Raw genomic sequence first — 7,098 nt, 5'->3', positions numbered from 1 at the left:
AGCCACCAAAGCCGGCTTAAAATTGAATAATCGACAACTAAAACTTGAATTGTACTACTCCTTACTGGCTATTACTTCAACTTAGAAGCTTCTTCTGGGTTCTACTATGGTGCTTTTAGTGTTTTGGCATACCGTAGCACGCGACATAGCTTTGCAGACGATAAATGTAACCGTTTGAGAGAGAAGAATGGCCAATATGACGATCTGGCTTTAAGTCGATTCGATAACAAATGAAGAAAACGGACGGATTTCTCAGGTTTTTACTGCATATGAACACTTTTCACATTCTACCGTCCAACGCGGCTGCTAGTCGTCCTTTCATGCAAAATCTAAAGGTTCAACCTCATGTCCAAGCCACCAAAGCCGGCTAAAAAGTGAATAATCGACAACTAAAACTTGAATTGTACTACTTCTTACTGGCTATTACTTCAACTTAGAAGCTTCTTCTGTGTTCTACTATGGTACTTTTAGTGTTTTGGCATATCGCAGCACGCAACATAGCTTTGCAGACGATAAATGTAACCGTTTCAGAGAGAAGAGCGGCCAATGTGACGATCTGGCATTAAGACGATTCGATAACAAATGGCGAAAACGGACGGTTTTCTCAGGTTTTTACTACATATGAACACTTTTCACATTCTCCCGTGCAACGCGGCTGCTAGTCCTCCTTTCATGCAAAATCTTAAGGTCCTATGTCATGTCCAAGCGACCAAAGAAGGCAAATATGTGAATAATCGACAACTAAAACATGAATTATATTACTTCTTACTGGCTATTACTTCAACATAGAAGCTTCTTCTGTGTTCTACTATGGTGCTTTTAGTGTCTCCGCATACCGCAGCACGCGACATAGCTTTGCAGACGATAAATGTAACCGTCTCAGAGAGAAAAGCGGCCAATGTGACGATCTGGCTTGAAGTCGATTCGATAACAAATGACGAAAAGGGACGGATTTCTCAGGTTTTTCCAACATATGTACACTTTTCACATTCTCCCGTGCAACGCGGCTGCTAGTCCTCCTTTCATGCAAAATCTTAAGGTCCTAGGTCATGTCCAAGCCACCAAAGCCGGCTAAAAAGTAAATAATCGACAACTAAAACTTGAATTGTACTACTTCTTACTGGCTATTACTTCAACTTAGAAGCTTCTTCTGTGTTCTACTATGGTGCTTTTAGTGTCTCCGCATACCGCAGCACGCGACATAGCTTTGCAGACGATAAATGTAACCGTTTGAGAGAGAAGAATGGAAAATGTGACGATCTGGCTTGAAGTCAATTCGATAACAAATGACGGAAATGGACGGATTTCTCAGGATTTTACTACTTATGAACACTTTTCACATTCTCCCGTGCAACGCGGCTGCTAGTCCTCCTTTCATGCAAAATCTTAAGGTCCTAAGTCATGTCCAAGTCACCAAAGCCGGCAAAAAAGTGAATAATCGATAACTAAAACTTGAATTGTACTACTTCTTACTGGCTATTACTTCAACTTAGAAGCTTCTTCTCTGTTCTACTATGGTGCTTTTAGTGTTTCGGTATACCGCAGCACGCGACATAGTTTTGCAGACGATAAGTGTAACCGTTTCAGAGAGAAGAGCGGCCAATGTGACGATCTGGCTTTAAGTCGATTCGATAACAAATGACGAAAACGGACGGATTTCTCAGGTTTTTACTACATATGTACACTTTTCACATTCTCCCGTGCAACGCGGCTGATAGTCCTCCTTTCATGCAAAATCTTAAGGTCCTAGGTCATGTCCAAGCGACCAAAGCCGGCAAATATGTGAATAATCGACAACTAAAACATGAATTGTATTACTTCTTACTGGCTATTACTTCAACTTAGAAGCTTCTTCTGTGTTCTACTATGGTGCTTTTAGTGTCTCCGCATACCGCAGCACGCGACATAGCTTTGCAGACGATAAATGTAACCGTCTCAGAGAGAAAAGCGGCAAATGTGACGATCTGGCTTGATGTCGATTCGATAACAAATGACGAAAATGGACGGATTTCTCAAGTTTTTCCAACATATGTACACTTTTCACATTCTCCCGTGCAACGCGGATGCTAGTCCTCCTTTCATGCAAAATCTTAAGGTCCTAGGTCATGTCCAAGCCACCAAAGCCGGCTAAAAAGTGAATAATCGACAACTATAACTTGAATTGTACTACTTCTTACTGGCTATTACTTCAACTTAGAAGCTTCTTCTGTGTTCTACTATGGTGCTTTTAGTGTCTCCGCATACCGCAGCACGCGACATAGCTTTGCAGACGATAAATGTAACCGTCTCAGAGAGAAAAGGGGCCAATGAGACGATCTGGTTTTAAGTCGATTCCATAACAAATAACGAAAACGGACGGATTTCTCAGGTTTTTACTAATATGAACACTTTTCACATTCTCCCGTGCAACGCGGCTGCTAGTCTTCCTTTCATGCAAAATCTTGAGGTTCCACCGCATGTCCAAGCCACCAAAGCCGGCTAAAAAGTGAATAATCGACAACTAAAACTTGAATTGTACTACTTCTTACTGGCTATTACTTCAACTTAGAAGCTCCTTCTGTGTTCTACTACGGTGCTTTTAGTGTTTCGGCATATCGCAGCACGCGACATAGCTTTGCAGACGATAAATGTAAACGTTTGAGAGAGAAGAATGGAAAATGTGACGATCTGGCTTTAAGTCAATTCGATAACAAATGACGAAAAGTGACGGATTTCTCAGGATTTTACTACTTATGAACACTTTTCACATTCTCCCGTGCAACGCGGCTGCTAGTCCTCCTTTCATGCAAAATCTTAAGGTCCTAGGTCATCTCCAAGCCACCAAAGCCGGCAAAAAAGTGAATAATCGACAATTAAAACTTCAATTGTACTACATCTTACTGTCTATTACTTCAACATAGAAGCTTCTTCTGTGTTCTACTATGGTGCTTTTAGTGTTTCCGCATACCGCAGCACGCGACATAGCTTTGTAGACGATAAATGTAACCGTTTCAGAGAGAAGAGCGGCCAATGTGACGATCTGGCTTTAAGGCGATTCAATAACAAATGGCGAAAACGGACGGATTTCTTAGGTTTTTACTGCATATGAACACTTTTCACATTCTACCGTCCAACGCGGCTGCTAGTCGTCCTTTCATGCAAAATCTAAAGGTTCAACCTCTTGTCCAAGCCACCAAAGCCGGCTAAAAAGTGAATAATCGACAACTAAAACTTGAATTGTACTACTTCTTACTGGCTATTACTTCAACTTAGAAGCTTCTTCTGTGTTCTACTATGGTACTTTTAGTGTTTTGGCATATCGCAGCACGCGACATAGCTTTGCAGACGATAAATGTAACCGTTTCAGAGAGAAGAGCGGCCAATGTGACGATCTGGCATTAAGACGATTCGATAACAAATGGCGAAAACGGACGGTTTTCTCAGGTTTTTACTACATATGAACATTTTTCACATTCTCCCGTGCAACGCGGCTGCTAGTCCTCCTTTCATGCAAAATCTTAAGGTCCTATGTCATGTCCAAGCGACCAAAGCCGGCAAATATGTGAATAATCGAAAACTAAAACATGAATTATATTACTTCTTACTGGCTATTACTTCAACATAGAAGCTTCTTCTGTGTTCTACTATGGTGCTTTTAGTGTCTCCGCATACCGCAGCACGCGACATAGCTTTGCAGACGATAAATGTAACCGTCTCAGAGAGAAAAGCGGCCAATGTGACGATCTGGCTTGAAGTCGATTCGATAACAAATGACGAAAAGGGACGGATTTCTCAGATTTTTCCAACATATGTACACTTTTCACATTCTCCCGTGCAACGCGGCTGCTAGTCCTCCTTTCATGCAAAATCTTAAGGTCCTAGGTCATGTCCAAGCCACCAAAGCCGGCTAAGAAGTGAATAATCGACAACTAAAACTTGAATTGTACTACTTCTTACTGGCTATTACTTCAACTTAGAAGCTTCTTCTGTGTTCTACTATGGTGCTTTTAGTGTCTCCGCATACCGCAGCACGCGACATAGCTTTGCAGACGATAAATGTAACCGTTTGAGAGAGAAGAATGGAAAATGTGACGATCTGGCTTGAAGTCAATTCGATAACAAATGACGGAAATGGACGGATTTCTCAGGATTTTACTACTTATGAACACTTTTCACATTCTCCCGTGCAACGCGGCTGCTAGTCCTCCTTTCATGCAAAATCTTAAGGTCCTAGGTCATGTCCAAGTCACCAAAGCCGGCAAAAAAGTGAATAATCAATAACTAAAACTTGAATTGTACTACTTCTTACTGGCTATTACTTCAACTTAGAAGCTTCTTCTCTGTTCTACTATGGTGCTTTTAGTGTTTCGGTATACCGCAGCACGCGACATAGTTTTGCAGACGATAAGTGTAACCGTTTCAGAGAGAAGAGCGGCCAATGTGACGATCTGGCTTTAAGTCGATTCGATAACAAATGACGAAAACGGACGGATTTCTCAGGTTTTTACTACATATGTACACTTTTCACATTCTCCCGTGCAACGCGGCTGCTAGTCCTCCTTTCATGCAAAATCTTAAGGTCCTAGGTCATGTCCAAGCCACCAAAGCCGGCTAAAAAGTGAATAATCGACAACTTAAACTTCAATTGTACCACTTCTTACTGGCTATTACTTCAACTTAGAAGCTTCTTCTGTGTTCTACTATGGAGCTTTTAGTGTCTCCGCATACCGCAGCACGCGACATAGCTTTGCAGATGATAAGTGTAACCGTTTCAGAGAGAAAAGAGAAAAATGTGACGATCTGACTTTAAGTCGATTCGATAACAAATGACGAAAACGGACGGATTTCTCAGGTTTTTACTACATATAAACCGTTTTCACATTCTGCCGTGCAAAGCGGCTGCTAGTCCTCCTTTCATGCAAAATCTTAAGGTCCTAGGTCATGTCCAAGCCACCAAAGCTTGCTAAAAAGTGAATAATCGACAACTAAAACTTGAATTGTACTACTTCTTACTGGCTATTACTTCAACTTAGAAGCATCTTCTGTGTTCTACTATGGTGCTTCTGGTGTCTCCGCACACCGCATCATGCGATATAGCTTTGCAGACGATAAATGTAACCTTCTCAGAGAAAAAATCGGCCAATGTGACGATCTGGCTTTAAGTCGATTCGATAACAAATGACGAAAACGGACGGATTTCTCAGGTTTTTACTACATATGAACACTTTTCACATTCTCCCATGCAACGCGGCTGTTAGACCTACTTTCACGCAAAATCTTAAGGTCCTAGGTCATGTCCAAGCCAACAAAGCCGGCTAAAAAGTGAATAATCGATAACTAAAACTTGAATTGTACTACTTCTTACTGGCTATTACTTCAACTTAGAAGCTTCTTCTGTGTTCTACTGTGGCGCTTTTAGTGTCTCCGCATACCGCAGCACGCGACATAGCTTTGCAGACAATAAATGTAACCTTATCAGAGAGAAAAGTGGCCAATGTGACGATCTGGCTTTAAGTCGATTCGATTACAAATGACGAAAACGGACGGATTTCTCAGGTTTTTCTACATATGAACACTTTTCACATTCTCCCGTGCAACGCGGCTGCAAGTCCTCCTTTCATGCATAATCTTAAGGTCCTAGGTCATGTCCAAGCCACCAAAGCCGGCTAAAAAGTGAATAATCGACAACTAAAACTTGAATTGCACTACTTCTTACTGGCTATTACTTCAACTTAGAAGCTTCTAATGTGTTATACTGTGGCGCTTTTAGTGTCTCCGCACTCCGCAGCACGCGACATAGCTTTGCAGACGATAAATGTAACTGTCTCATAGAGGAAAGCAGCCAATGTGACGATCTGGCTTTAAGTGGATTCGATAACAAGTGACGAAAACGGAAGGATTTCTCAGGTTTTTACTACATATGAACAATTTTCACATTCTCGCGTGCTACGCGGCTGCTCGTCCTCCTTTCATGCAAAATCTTAAGGTCCTAGGTCATGTCCAAGCCACCAAAGCCGACTAAAAAGAGAATAATCGACAACTAAAACTTGAATTGTACTACTTCTTACTGCCTATTACATCAACTTAGAAGCTTCTTCTGTGTTCTACTGTGGCGCTTTTAATGTCTCCGCATACCGCAGCACGCGACATAGCTTTGCAGACGATAAATGTAACCGTCTCAGAGAGGAAAGCGGCCAATGTGACGATCTGGCTTTAAGTCGATTCGATAACAAATGACGAAAACGGACGAATTTCTCAGGTTTTTACTACATATGAACACTTTTCACATTCTCCCGTGCAACGCGGCTGCAAGTACTCCTTTCATGCAAAATCTTAAGGTCCTAGGTCATGTCCAAGCCACCAAAGCCGGCTAAAAAGTGAATAATCGACAACTAAAACTTGAATAGTACTACTTCTTACTGGCTATTACTTCAACTTAGAAGCTTCTTCTGTGTTCTACTATGGTGCTTTTAGTGTTTCTGCTTACCGCAGCACGCGACATAGCTTTGCAGACGATAAATGTAACCGTCTCAGAGAGAAAAGCGGCCAATGTTACGATCTGGCTTTAAGTCGATTCGATAACAAATGACGAAAACGGAAGGATTTCTCAGGTTTTTACTACATATGAACACTTTTCCCATTCTCCCGTGCAACGCGGCTGCAAGTACTCCTTTCATGCAAAATCTTAAGGTCCTAGGTCATTTCCAAGCCACCAAAGCCGGCTAAAAAGTGAATAATCGACAACTAAAACTTGAATTGTACTACTTCTTACTGGCTATTACTTCAACTTAGAAGCTTCTTCTGTGTTCTACTGTGGCGCTTTTAGTGTCTCCGCATACCGCAGCACGCGACATAGCTTTGCAGACGATAAATGTAACCGTCTCAGAGAGGAAAGCGGCCAATGTGACGATCTGGCTTTAAGTCGATTCGATAACAAGTGACGAAAACGGACGGATTTCTCAGGTTTTTCTACATATGAACACTTTTCAAATTCTCCCGTGCAACGCGGCTGCAAGTCCTCCTTTCATGCAAAATCTTAAGGTCCTAGGTCATGTCCAAGCCACCTAAACCGGCTAAAAAGTGAATAATCGACAACTAAAACTTGAATTGCACTACTTC

This window comes from Schistocerca gregaria, unplaced genomic scaffold, assembly GCF_023897955.1.
Source record: "Schistocerca gregaria isolate iqSchGreg1 unplaced genomic scaffold, iqSchGreg1.2 ptg000229l, whole genome shotgun sequence".
Classification (NCBI taxonomy): Eukaryota; Metazoa; Arthropoda; class Insecta; order Orthoptera; family Acrididae; genus Schistocerca; species Schistocerca gregaria.
This window is presented reverse-complemented; position numbering follows the sequence as displayed.